The following is a 14756-nucleotide window of genomic DNA, read 5'->3' as shown; positions in this document are numbered from 1 at the left end:
ACTCCCTCAATAGCCAGAATGTCTTTCCTCAAATTTGGAGACCAGAACTGCACACAGTACTCCAGGTGTGGTCTCACCAGGGCCCTGTACAGCTGCAGAAGAACCTCTTTGCTTCTATACTCAATGCCTCTTGTTATGAAGGCCAGCATGCTATTAGCCTTCTTCACTACCTGCTGTACATGCATGCTTACCTTCATTGACTGGTGTACAAGAACACCCAGATCTCTCTGTACTGCCCCTTTGCCTAAATTGATTCCATTTAGGTAGTAATCTGCCTTCCTGTTCTTGCCACCAAAGTGGATAACCATACATTTATCCACATTAAACTGCATCTGTCATGCATCTGACCACTCACCTAACCTGTCCAGGTCACCCTGTAATCTCCTAACATCCTCATCACATTTCACCCAGCCACCCAGCTTAGTATCATCAACAAATTTGCTAATGGTATTACTAATACCATCTTCTATATCATTAACAAATATTGTAAAAAGCTGCGTTCCCAGTACTGATCCCTGTGGTGCACCACTGGTCACTGCCTGCCATTCCGAAATGGAGCCATTTATCACTACTCTTTGTTCCCTATCAGCCATCCAAATTTCAATACAGTTAGTACTTTGCCCCCAATACCATGCGCAATAATTTTGCTCACTAACCTCCTATGTGGGACTTGATCAAAAGCTTTCTGAAAGTCCAGGTACACTACCCCGACTGGATCTCACTTGTCCATCTTCAGAGTTACATCCTCAAAAACTTCCAGAAGATTAGTCAAGCATGATTTCTCCTTCATAATTCCATGCTGACTCTGACCTATTCTGTTACTACTATCCAGATGTGTCGTAATTTCATCCTTTATAATAGACTCCAGCATCTTTCCCACCACTGAGGTCAGACTAACTGGTCTATAATTTCTTGCTTTCTATCTCCCACCTTTCTTAATAAGTGGCATAACATTAACGACACTCCACTCCGCAGGAACTGATCCCGAATCTATCGAACTCTGGAAAATAATCACCAATGCAACTACGATTTCTCGACGCACCTCCTTCAGTATCCTGGGATGTAGACCATCCGGCCCCGGGGACTTATCAACCTTCAAACCTAAAAGTCTCTCCAACACCAATTCCTGGCAGATATAAATTCCCTTAAGTGCAGGTCCTTCAGCGACTGTTACCTCAGGGAGATTGCTTGTGTCTTCCGCAGTGAACACAGATCTGAAGTACCAATTCAATTCATCTGCCATTTCTTTGTTCCCCGTAATATATCCCCCTGTTTCTGTCTTCAAGGGCCCAATTTTAGTCTTAACCATTTTTTTGCCTTTCACATACCTAAAGAAACTTTTACTATCCTCCTTTATATTATTGGCCAGTTTACCTTCGTACCTCATTTTTTCTCTGCGTATTTCCTTCTTAGTAATCCTCTGTTGTTCTTTAAAAGCTTCTCAGTCCTCCGTTTTCCCACTTATCTTTGCTATGTTATACTTTTTCTCTTTTAACTTTATATGTTTCTTAACTTCCCTCGTGAGCCACGGCCGCCCATGCCTCCTCCTAGGATATTTCTTCCTTTTTGGAATAAAATGATCCTGCAACTTCTGCATTATACACAGAAATATCCGCCATTGTTCCTCCACTGACATCGTTGCTAAGGTATTGCACCATTGACCTTTGGCCAGCTCCTCCCTCATAGCTCCATAGTTCCCTTGATTCAACTGAAATATTGTCACTTCCGATTGTACCCTCTCCCTCTCAAATTTCAGATGGTGCTGGAGCCGACCAGGGAGAAGGCAATTCTGGATCTGGTATTGTGCAACGAACCAGAATTGGTCAGGGAAATCGAAGTGAAGGAGCCATTGGGTAGCAGTGACCATAATACAATAAGCTTCAATCTGAAATTTGAGAGGGAGAGGGTACAATCGGAAGTGACAAGATTTCAGTTGAATAAAGGGAACTATGGAGATATGAGGGAGGAGCTGGCCAAAGTTCAATGGGGCAATACCTTAGCAGCGATGACAGTGGAGGAACAATGGCGGATATTTCTGTGTATAATGCAGAAGTTGCAGGATCATTTTATTCCAAAAAGGAAGAAATATCCTAGGAGGAGGCATGGGCGGCCGTGGCTCACGAGGGAAGTTAAGAATCCATCTCTGAGACACTCCACAAAGTATCTTTCTTGAGGTCCAACACCATCCTGATTCTCCCAGTCTACCTGCATGTTGAAATCCCCCATAACAACTGTTGTTAACATCTTTGCGACTGGCCAATTTCAGTTCCTGATTTAACTTACATCCGACATTCCGACTAATGTTTGGGGGCATGTCGATAACTCACAAGAAGGTCTTTTACCTTTAGCATTTCTCAGCTCTATCCACACTGACTGTACATCCCCTGATTCTAGGTCACCCCGAACAATGGACTGAACATCATTCCTTACCATTATGGCCATCCCACCCCCTCTGCCCGTCAGTCTGTCCTTACGATAGCACGTGTAGCCTTGAATATTCATTTCCCAGGCCCTGTCTACTTGAAGCCACGTCTCAGTTATCCCCACAATATCGTATCTGCCAATTTCCAAAAGAGCCTCAAGCTCACCCATCTCATTTCTAATGCTTCGTCCATTCATGTGTAGTATTTTTTAATTTGTTACTGCCCTCACCCTTTCCATCAACTCCTATTTCACTCAATCTTCCAGCATGATCCCTTTCTGAGTTTTCTGCCTCATTGATACAGTTGTCTTTCTTGACTTCCCTTGTTCTAACATTCCCTCCAATTTCCTTCTTAAATATCCAGTTTGTCCCCGCCCCCCCCCCCCCCCCCCCCCCCACTTAGTTTAAACGAGGCTGTGTTGTAGTAGCAAACCTGCCTGCCAGAATGCTGGTCCCTAACCTATTAAGGTGCAAACCGTCTCCCTTTAGAATTTATGCTTACCACAAAACATACCCCAGTGATCCAAGAATTTAAATCCTTGCTCCCTGCACCAGTTCCCCAGCCACACGTTCAAGTCCATTATCTCCCTGTTTCTGGCCTCACCAGCCCGAGGAACTGGAAGCAAACCGGAGATAACCACCTTGGACGTCCTGCTTTTCAGCCTTCTTCCTAGTTCTCCGAAGTCCGGCTGTAGTATGTTCTTCCTCTTCTTCCCGGCATCATTTGTGCCGACATGTACCACCACCTATGGCTCTTCACCTTTGTCCTTGAGGATTTCCTGCATTATATCTGTAATGTCTTTAACCCTGGCACCAAGAAGGCAACACACCATCCTTAAGTCCCGTCTGCTGCCACAAAAATCCCGGTCAATTCCTCTCACTATGGAGTCCCCTATTACCACCGCTCTGTGCGATGTCCGACTCTTCCGCTCTGTCTCCACGCCAACTTTTAATTGACAGACCTGGCCGCCTCGCGGACTGGCAGTGTCATCTGTCTCTACTGTTTCCAAAAGATTCAACTTGTTCCTGACAGATACTTCTCCCGGGGTCTCTTGCACCTGTCTCCTCTCTGCCTTCCTCATCGTCTGCTCTCTTCTGCTCTCTTCTGGCACGATTGGTGTAATAACCTCGCTGAAGGTCTTGTCCAGAAAGATTTCATTCTCTCGAATGAGCCTAAGGTCCTCGAGTTCTTTCATCAGTGCTGCAATATGCTCTGTCAGTAGCTGAACGTGCACACACTTTCCACACTTATACGAGCCAGACACACCAGAGTCGTTGATCTCCCACATCAAGCACGTAGCACACTGAACCAGCTTGGCAGTCATGTCTTCACCCTCTTCAACTGTGGCGTAATCACTTCACTCAACCTCCTTGTCAAAGACTTCTGAGCTAAAGCCTCACTCTTCAATCCACCGGAACTTCCTTGGTCCCACTTTTTGGGGCAAGTCTGTGGAATTTTAATTTAGGTTAGAGGAGGAGGGAGGGAGGGAGGGAGGCCCTACTTTGGCTGGAACACACCCATTCAAATAACAATCACTTACTTTCCCGACCGTCTTTGCACTCTTCCTTCACTTCCGCCCCGCTCCCGCCGCTCTCTGATGCGAAAAGACCGTTGGCGTAGAGGTAAGTTTTAAAATAACAATCACATACCTTCCCAACAAAACGTCCAAGTGGTTTCTTTGCTTCTGAGACAGCTAGCTAACCAAACAATCCCTCTCCTGATGTACTTCATTATTACTTAACATATTTTCAGAATCCACACCCTCTGGATTTGATTTGTCACTCTGCGGTCAGTAACTAACATCTGTTTATCCATTCCCTTGTCTCTATTGTGGCAAGGTTTCGCTGTATTTGCATGACATGCCCGAGACCGTGCTGGATGTAGGTATGCTCGCTGAGCTGGAAGGTTTATTTTCAGACGTGTTTCCACCATACGAGGTAACATCTTCAAATAGCGTCCGAATGATGCCCGAGACTGTGTTCGAACCAGCAGCTTTACGAGGTCGGTTACTTTGTTAGAGTTAACTAAACTTGGCTTTGTACGGAAGTCTTACCACTGCGAACAGTACTTGCAAGCCATTCCCTCGTGAAAATATCCGAATTTTGGAGTTTGATCTCTCTCACCTGGTTAATTTTATGTTGTGCCCCGTTCTGGTGCTGTTGAGCTAATTCAACTCCCTAACCTCCGACTTCAATCCGATGAATGTTTCTTTAATTCGTTTGGAAAACAATCTCACGACATATCCAAATATGATTTCAAACGGAGGACACTGAGCAGATTCGTTTGGGACATCCCAAGTCGCAAATACTATTAACGGGATGCCTTTATCCAATCATTTGGTTAATCCTGATAGAATACTCTAAATAAGGTCTTCAGGGTTAATGCGATCTTCTCAAGACTTCATGACATTCAGGATTATTCGCACTTGATTTCAAGTTCTGTATGCTTAAACTCTCCATGATTTCCTTCAATTATTGATCGGTAAAATTGGTCACAGTCAATCTAATTGGGTATTATATGTCTGGTAGAGAAAGCTACTATTTCCTGCAACACCGATTTTGCTTTAATACTCCTTTATGGAATTGCCTTCAGAAATCTGGCAGACACATCCATTAATGTCTGCAAATCTGGTTATGACGAATAGTTATTGGAAAACATCCTAAACAATCTATCATAACCCGCTTGAAAGGTTCTTCGAATCGGGGAATTGACAACAAATGTGCTGGTTTTATTACTGCCTGTTGGCAAGCTATTATTTGGCACATTTGACATGAGCAGCAAAATCCAATCACATTCTTACGGAGTCCAGACCAATCAAAGCGCTTTTGTGCTTTCGCCTGATTCTTCAATACACAAGGTGACCTCCGACTGGTTATTCATGTGCTACTCATATTATACCCTGTCTGTATTCTCTTGGCAACACAAGCATTTCAACCGTTATCGTTATGCAATAACTTGTCGTGGTCTCCCTTCGCGTATTCGCATTTTTTTCTAAAGATAATAACACTCGGAATTACATTCTGAATTCTCATCTGAGCATGTACTAATATTACATATATTTTGCTGTCAGTCCATTACCCTTTCAGGATTAAATACCGAAGTCTGACCTACTACCTGTTCAGGAATTTCCTGCATCATTACATCAAACAAGCTCCCAGCTAACTGAACCTCAACCCCTTCATCTTTCTATATCATAGGTTAGAAAAATATACCGTAGAATCCCTACAGAGTGGAAACAAGCCAGTCTGAAGAACAAGTCCAACTGACCCAGCGAAGTACATCTCACCCACCCCCCTTCCCCTACAACTCAGCATTTCCCATGACGAATACACGTAATCTACACATTCCTGAACACTATGGAAATTGAGCATGGCCAATTCACCTAACCTGCACAACTTTGCACTGTGCGAAGAAAACAAAGCAACTGGAGTAAACCCACACAGACACGGGAAGAGCATGTACATGCTGCACTGCCAATCGCCCGAGGCTGGTAACAAACTTGCCATGTGAGGTAGCAGTGCTAACCACTGAGCCACCTTGGTGCTGTCGCTTGCAACAGTGGGACTTTGTTGCTGCACAGGAAGAAAGTGTGGACTGCAGATGCTAGAGATCAGAGTCGCGAGTGCGGTTTGGCAAAAACACAACAGATCAAGCAGCGTCTGAGGATTAAAAGAATAGACTTTTCAGGCAAATTACCTTCATCAGAACTAACGCTGTGAGCTGGCGAGGTGAAGAGACAAATGGCCGACAAGTCCTCCGCATCTTCCTCTCCTGGTGTCCATACAGGTACTCTTCCAATGACATGCTTAAACGTTTGTCTGAACTGGTCCTCACCCTCAAGAATGTCTGCTTCGAATCCTCCCACTTCCTCCAGATGAAAAGAATAGCCATGCACACCCGCATTGGCTCGAGCCATGCCTATCTCTTTGTTGGTTACAGGGAACAGTGTATCTTCTGCAGTGACACCGGCACCAATCCCCACTTCCTTTTCTGTTAAATTGGTGATTGCATCTGCGCCAGCTCGTACTCGCACGAGGAGGTTAAACTGTTCATTAACTTCACCAACGCAATCCACCTGGATCTTAAGTTCACCTGGATCATCTCGGACAACTCCCTCGTCTTTTGGACCTGTACATCTCCACCAACGGTGACCGTCTCAACACTGATATCTTTTACAAAACCACCTCATCAAACAGCTACCTGGACTGCACCTCCTCCCACCATGCCTACTGTAAAAACGCTATCCCTCATTCCCAAATCCTCCACCTTCATCGCATCTGGACCAGTCCAACCACAGAAGAACCAGATGGCCTTCTTCTTCAAAGACAGCAATTTCGACTCTACATGGTGATGATAGCATCCAGCGCATATTTTCCACTTCCCGGAGCTTCGCCTTGAACCTTATCCCCACAACTGCAACAAGGGCAGAAACCCTCTACACCTCGATTGTCAGCTTCCACCCCACCAAGCGACATGTACACTGTATCATCCTCTGCCAGGTCCGCAACGTACAAACAGAGATATATCTCCCTTGTACCCCTATCACTCCCTCCGTGACTGGCAGGTCAGGTAGCTGCCCACCACAAACGCACCCTTAACACGCAGCACCTTGTGCTGCTCGCACAGAACTTGGATAACCCGCGCCTACACTTCCTCCTGATCTTCATCGAAGGCCCCAAAACAGTCTTCCACGTCCATCAGAGTTTTACTTGCCCACACACAAACGTCATTTACTTTATCCATTGCTCTTGATGTGGCCTCCATTCCACTGGGAAGACAAGATGCCGAGTTGCAGCGTGTATCAGGGAACATCATTGGGACATCTGCACCAACCAACCCCACCGACACGTAGCCAAACATTTCAACACCCCATCCAACTCTTCCGAGGGTGTGCAGGCCTTGGGCCTCCTCCATCCCCACTCCCTAACCAACCAATTCTTGGAGGAAGAACGTTGGGACCCTCCCACTACAGCTTCCTCATTTCCTCTCCCACACTTTATCCTCGTTCCCAACTTCCGACTCAGCACTGCCTGGATGTCCATCTTACTTGCTAAAAATCCTCTCCACCCTCCTCTGTAACATGTCACCAATACCGCCAATTCCATCTGCTTATTGCACTCTTAACTATCTTCGCCCCAAGCCCCACCGGTTCCCATTTGTCTCTCAAGACCCTCACCTCACAGTCTCATTCCTAATGGAGGACGTTTGGCCCAAACATAGATTATCGTTCTCCTCCGATGTTGCCTGCCCTGCTGTGCTTTTCCAGCACAACACTCAAGACATTTGCTATTTCACAGTCTGGGAAAATTCCAGGATTTTTTCTTCAAACTCATCAGTTCACTGGTTTTCCTTTGGCTTATGCACCACAGGGTACGTCACTCGCTCCTCTGATGCTGCCAAGTAGTTTCCAACAACAACCTTTATTACAGAATACACACTCTGTCAATCATTGGCACTGTTACTTCACTAGACTTGATTGGCCTCTCCAACATGATCCTACAAAGGGGAACGTTGAATCCCTTTCCATTTATTTCACCAAATGCCATCGTCTCGGGCAACCTGTCAGGAGGGGTGTGAATAGTTTCAGCTCACAGTATTAGTTACTGACCAGATACTATATCGCTTAAAAGTTGAAATTATTTCCCTTCTGTCCCTGATTGTTTCTGAGTAAACATTGCCCACAGAGTTGACTCTTGATCGAGATCAGGCTTTAATGCAACACCCAGGCATCGTATAGGATGTGCACTCGCGTGCTGCTCTTCGAGTTTTCTTCTGTTTTGTTTAACATTTCCACTAACGCCACTGGCTTTGACTCTTTCACCACATCTTTTCCCCTAGAGCCTTTCTTCAACGACAGGCAATGTGACATTGGGTGAAAAACCTGACTGCAATAAAAGCAGTACCTTTCCCAGTGCCTTTCTTAAACCATTGGCAATGTAATGATGTGTTCCACTCCATTAAAGTGCTAATACATGATACTTTTCAACACCTTTTCAGCATTTTGATCTTCTTTATTCACCTGTCGCAAACTATTCCCGGTTTGATTCACTCTTTACTTGGCAATGAAGGTTACCCGCTTCTCCAAACGTCTACACAGAATGAAATTCCTAATGGAACTTCAATTTCGCCGTGGACCCAAGTGCATATTTATCTGCCTTCTCTGCCGTTCTTCTCACTTCCTGAACTTTCTGCTCATCCACAAATGTTTTGTTGTGTGTGGAAATGCGTTTCTAAACTCCTGCAACAGAAACATCTCTTTTTCAACTTCATATGTCTTATCTAGTCTTTGTTTACGTCTGCAGGACCTGATCAGGTGTACCCGAGGACGCTATGGGAACCTAGAGAAGTGATGTCTGGGCCTCTTGCTGAGATATTTGTATCATCGATAGTCACAGGTGAGGTGCCGGAAGACTGGAGGTTGGCAAACGTGGTGCCACTGTTTAAGAAGGGCGGTAAAGACAAACCAGAGAACTATAGACCGGTGAGCCTGACCTCGGTGGTGGGCAAGTTGTTGAAGGGAATCCTGAGGGAGAGGATGTACATGTATTTGGAAATGAAAGGACTGATTCGGGAAGGAAAACATGGCTTTGTGCGTGGGAAATCATGCTTCACAAATTTGATTGAGTTTTTTGAAGAATGAACAAAGAAGATTGATGACAGCAGAGCAGTAGATGTGATCTATGTGGACTTCAGCAAGGTGTTCGGCAAGGTTCCCCATGGGAGACTGATTAGCAAGGTTAGACCTCATGAAAAACAGGGACAACTAGCCATTTGGATTAAGAACTGGCTGAAACGTAGAAAACAGAGGGTGGTGGTGGAGGGTTGTTCTGCAGACTGGGGGCCTGTGGCCAGTGGAGTTCCACAAGGATCGGTGCTGGGCCCTCTACGTTTTTTCATTTGCATAAATGATTTAAATGCGAGCATAAGAGGTACACTTAGTACGTTTGCGGATGACACAAAAACTGGAGGTGTAGTGGACAGCGAAGAGGGTTACCTCAGATTACAACAGGATCTGGACCAGATGGGCCAATGGGCTGAGAAGTGGCAGATGGAGTTTAATTCAGATAAATGCGGGGTGCTGCATCTTGGGAAAGCAAATCTTCGCGGGACTTACACACTTAATGGTAACGTCTTAGGGAGTGTTGCTGAACAAATAGACCTTGGCATGCAGGTTCATAGCTCCTTGAAAGTGGATTCCCAGGAAGATAGGATAATGAAGAAGGTGTTTGTTATGCTTTTCTTTATTGGTCAGAGTATTGAGTACAGGAGTTGGGAGGTCATGTTGCGGCTGTACAGGATATTGCTTAGGCCACTGTTGGAATATTGCGTCCAATTCTGGTCTCCATCCTATCGGAAAAATGTTGTGAAACTTGAAATGGTTCAGTAAAAATTTCCAAGAATGTTGCCAGAGTTGGAGGATCTGAGCTACATGGAGAGGCTGAACAGTCTGGGACTGGTTTCCGTAGAGCATCGGAGCTGAGGGGCGACCTGATAGAGTTTCACAAATTTATGAGCAGCATGGATAGGATAAATAGGCAAAGTCTTTTCCCTGGCGTCAGGGAGTCCAGGGCATAGGTTTAGGGTGAGAGGGGAAAGATATAAAAGAGACTAAAGGGGCAACTTTTTCCACGCAGACTGTGCGACGTGTATGAAATAAGCTGCGAGAGGATGTGGTGGAGGCTGCTACAATTGCAACATTTAAGAAGCATTTGGATGGGTATGTCAAGTGGAAGGGTTTGGAGGTATATGGCTGGGTGCTGGCAGGTGGGACTAAATTGGGTTGGAATATCTGGCTGGCATGGATGGGTTGCACCGAAGGGTCTGTTTCCATGCTGTACATCTCTATGACTCTAAATGCATCTATAAAAATTACTACGCTCAATTCTTTCGAACTGAAGATAAGTCTGCACTGGTTCCTCCATTATTTTTCTGAACAACTGTCTACACGCTTCTGCTACAAATTGACTGTCACTCAAAGTAGCCTGCTTGAATATCCGCATAACCTATGCCCCGAAACACAATCATACTCCTAAGAAATGCTAACATACTTCAGAACAATCCGATCGACCTGGAAGGCAACTTACAGGAATCTATGTACATGGACAACGATATCTCGCTGTTCATCAACACCTCCATAAATATTATCATTATCTCAGGATTCTGCATTACTCTTTCAAAAGTAGATCACCTCATACTTGTCCGCATTATACTCCATTTGTCATTTCTTAGCTCAGCTCCACAGCTTATCGATGACCCTCCATATCCTGCAGCATCCTTCAGCGCTATCCACCACTCTACCAACCTTACTTTCATTCGCACGTTTATTAACCCTTCCTTCTCAGCGCTCAGTCATTTCATTTTGAAAAATAACAACCAGCAGTTACCGCAAAACAGATCGACTCTTACATCAACTCCAAGAAGAACATTGCCCATCAACCACCTTCTTTCAGCTCCCCAATTTCTGATCCAGAACACTAAATCATCCTCAATCTCATGCTTGGATAATTTGTGCAATAATCCAACGTGGGGAAACCTACCAAGTACCTGACTGAAATCAATATACACCACATGAACAGGTTTACCCTCATCCACCTGTTTGTCACCGTCTCGAAAAACTAAATGAGGTTTGTGAGGCACGAAATGCCTTCAGAAAACCGTGTTGACTAACTCTAATCAAATTACTACTTTCTAGATAATTGCAAATCATATCCTGTATAACTTTTTCCAATACTGTACCGACAACTGAAGTAAGGCTCACTAGTCTTTAATTGCCAGCAGTTTCTCGACTCCCATTCTTGAACTAGGGAACAGCGTTTGCTGTCCTCCATTTCTGACACTATCGTGCAGAAAATGACGACATAAACATAAGAGACAAAGACTCTTCAACCTCTTCTCTGGTTTGGCAGGTAATACCAGATTAAATCCCGTCTGGCCCAGGACACCTATATATTTTCATTTTCCAGAATTGCTAATACGTCCTCCTTGTGAACCTCAATCCAATCTAGTCTAGTAGCCTCTATCTCAGTACTCTCCTTAACAAATTGTCATTTTCAAGTGTGAGTGCTGTCAAAAAAATCATTTAGCACTTCGACTATTTCCTCTGACATCACGCAAGAGTTCCCAATGCTATCCTGGATTGGCAATAATCGTATTCTAGTCATATGCTAATTTCTGAAATATCTACAGTAAGCCTGATGTTTTTCCTTGGCCTATCCGCCAACAACTTCTCATCTTTTCTCATGGCTCTTCTTAATTTCGGACTTTACTTTCTAATCTGCAACTCTCAACCGCCCGATCTTAACCTCCACATCTCATCCTATCATAAGCCCTCTTCTTCCTCTTGACAAGAGCATCAACTTCTTTAGTAAACCACGTGTCCCTGACATTACTCCCTCAGTAAAACTCACTCGCTCACTGTCTCATTTAGTCTGTCATTTTCACGCAGCCTATCTCGCACTCTCTAATTCAATGTCTCATTCACACGACACTCTGATATTCGCCTTTCCCACAGTCACAGTAACGCCCCCATTTTCACCCTCATTCCCTCAGTCTCACTCATTCCTTCGTATTCTCACTGTCCCGCACTGATTGATTGATGAATTTGGGTAAATGGATATTTCAGCATATTCTTCAGTTGCTGTCTGAACCTTCTCTGTGTCACGGCATAAATCACGGTGTTTGTGCAGCAACTGAGGAGCTGCAGCATGAAGGACAATTCCTGCATAAAGCGAGGTAACTTCATAGAGTCATAGCCCAACCACCACATCCGGTTCCATGTAGAATACACCATTAACGTTGACCATAACAGAATTAAATTGGCTGAGATAACAAACAGTAAAATAATGGATTTCTTTCGATTTCGCATTTCCGTGTCACATTGAACGTCTCCATTGGTGTTAACCCGAAGTCTTCTGCGGGCTCTGCTGGTCACTATAATGTGTCTGACTGTGAAAGCATTGAGTAACAGGATCAGGACAAATGGGAGAGTTGGATTGAAAAGGTGGTGGAGGATCTCGAATGTGACCCAGGCACGGGAGTAATAAACAGCCACTGTTGCCTCACAAAACCAGGGGGAGTTCTCCAGCACATACTGAGCTGTGAACATAAAATACCAGAAAATGTTCTTTAAACAACTGAACACGATCACTGTTCCGAGAACGACAGCCGCCGTTTTCTCCCTGCAATATTTATTTTTCAGCTTTTGGCAACAAATGGCCACACATCGATCAAAGGTGAAAGTGACGGTGAACCAGACAGAACAGTCAGTGGCTGCATAAAGCAGGACGGCGTGGATATTACACAGGGGAATGTACCACAGGAAATCAAACTGTTCATAGTAAACAATGGGAATATGTCTCAACATCAGATCGATGATAATGACCAGTAGATCCGCCGCTGCCATGGCCCCCAGATAACGACTGATGCATGGAGACAATCCACAATCTTTATAAAGCAGAACATAGATCGTCACTAGGTTAACTGTGAGGAAGGAAAACAAACAAATTACACATCAGCCTGGAGGGAAAGTAACCAGTTTGATGAAGGACCCCACGAGATTTTCAAATGTGCCACTATATTTCGAAATTAATTGAAATAATTGGAGATAACATAACAGCTGCCAAGTTCTGACTTACATACAGAAATGCGAGAAAAAAAAAACCGTAAGAAATCCTCGCTACCCAAATACATAGATACACATCTAATTAAAAGATTTTTTCCAGAACATTCCCACACACTCGGGAGCAGACACCACTTTCATTCCAGCTCCGAATACGGATGGATAAAACATTGCCATTCATGTTTAAAAATAACAACTGAAAACATTCCAATAGCATCTTCAACTCGGAACACCATTTCCTGCAGATTGAGGGGAATGGAATTTTGTGTGAGTTCAGATGATAGAGAACATTTCTTCTGCAGCTTTGTAACGGGAATTGGGGTTAGTACAGTGATAGAATCATGGTGATGAATCTTCGATTAATTTGTCTCATTGACATTTTCATTGAGTGTGACAGAGGTATCATGTGCACGAGGCCGAGCTAGTTTTCTGGTGCAATCTTATCAATCTCACGTCAGTAGCTACCTACCCCCACTCATGGCGACCCTCTAATTCAATGCCAGCCTGATTCTCCCACCAAGAATGGCTAGCGCTACTCGCTGTTGCCCGGATTACCCTGGATATTCTCTGATAGCTAGTGCTGGTGGCATCTTTAAAATCCCAATGGACGACAGTTGAACTTCTCAGGTCAAACTTGCCCTGTACGTTATAGGTGAAGAGGGCAGGTTAGGGTCAAATACACCTCAATTTGTCGATAGCAGTACTAAGGCCCTGTTGGATGTGCAAGTACACAGGAGGGGCTTTCTCTTCCCAGAGAGGCCACACCACCAACCAGACCAAGCAAGGTCGATGCTCACCATCTAGCTTGGAGCAGTATCTGCAGTCTAAAGAACTATCCAGGAATACAGGCAAGCATCAATAATCTTCCACGCTCCATCACAGTGCACTCCCTGCTCCCTCACATTGATTGCATAATCGTCGAACAAGGTTAATGCTCCGCCACTTTCACTGCTGTGTGGAGCACCTTCTCTCTATGTCCTGCACAATAACGAGAAAAGTTAAAGACTAATTTCACAGAATATCAGTTACAGAATGTTCTGGAGAATGTCGCTTTCTGGATGATATTGACTATAAAATGTTGCAGATAATTTTCCAAATAATTCCCAAGTTCAGGAAAATGTCAGTCTCACAGTGCATAACACACAAGCGGACTGAGCAGAGTTTTATTTTGTTTTTCCAATCACATGCATTACAGTGCTCCATGAGACCATTCATCCCTTCCAATCTGCTTCTCCATTCAATCAGATCTGGCTGTTCGAATTGTGTTCCCGTCTACATTTGACAGGAACTTTCAGAGATTCAACACTCTGGATTCCTATCCTTCACCGAACGATATGAGGATACTTTTCTAATCGATTTTCTTTCAAGAATAGTTTCAAAATCCATTTCTAATGAAGATAAAATTTCCATATAATGCATTCCATCAGCTTTATACGTTTATGCAATAATAAGAACACTTTATACACGCCAACAAAAAATGCTCACTTGTTTCATAGATATTAATATCCAAACACAATTATTATTTCTGGTTATTTCACTTCTCTTGCCTTATTGTATTCAGCCAAAAACAAAATCTCAACACTTGTCTCATTATATAGCAATTTCAAGCAGTTTGTTTTTGTTCTGGGCCATTATCCTGTTCCGTTATCTTTTTCGTAGCATCGTCAAATGTTTTTATTGTCTTTTGCATTTGACTATTTCTGTCCATCGCAGTT

This window comes from Chiloscyllium plagiosum, unplaced genomic scaffold, assembly GCF_037043375.1.
Source record: "Chiloscyllium plagiosum isolate Xiang-an unplaced genomic scaffold, Cpla_swu_hap1 HiC_scaffold_52, whole genome shotgun sequence".
NCBI lineage: Eukaryota > Metazoa > Chordata > Chondrichthyes > Orectolobiformes > Hemiscylliidae > Chiloscyllium > Chiloscyllium plagiosum.
This window is presented reverse-complemented; position numbering follows the sequence as displayed.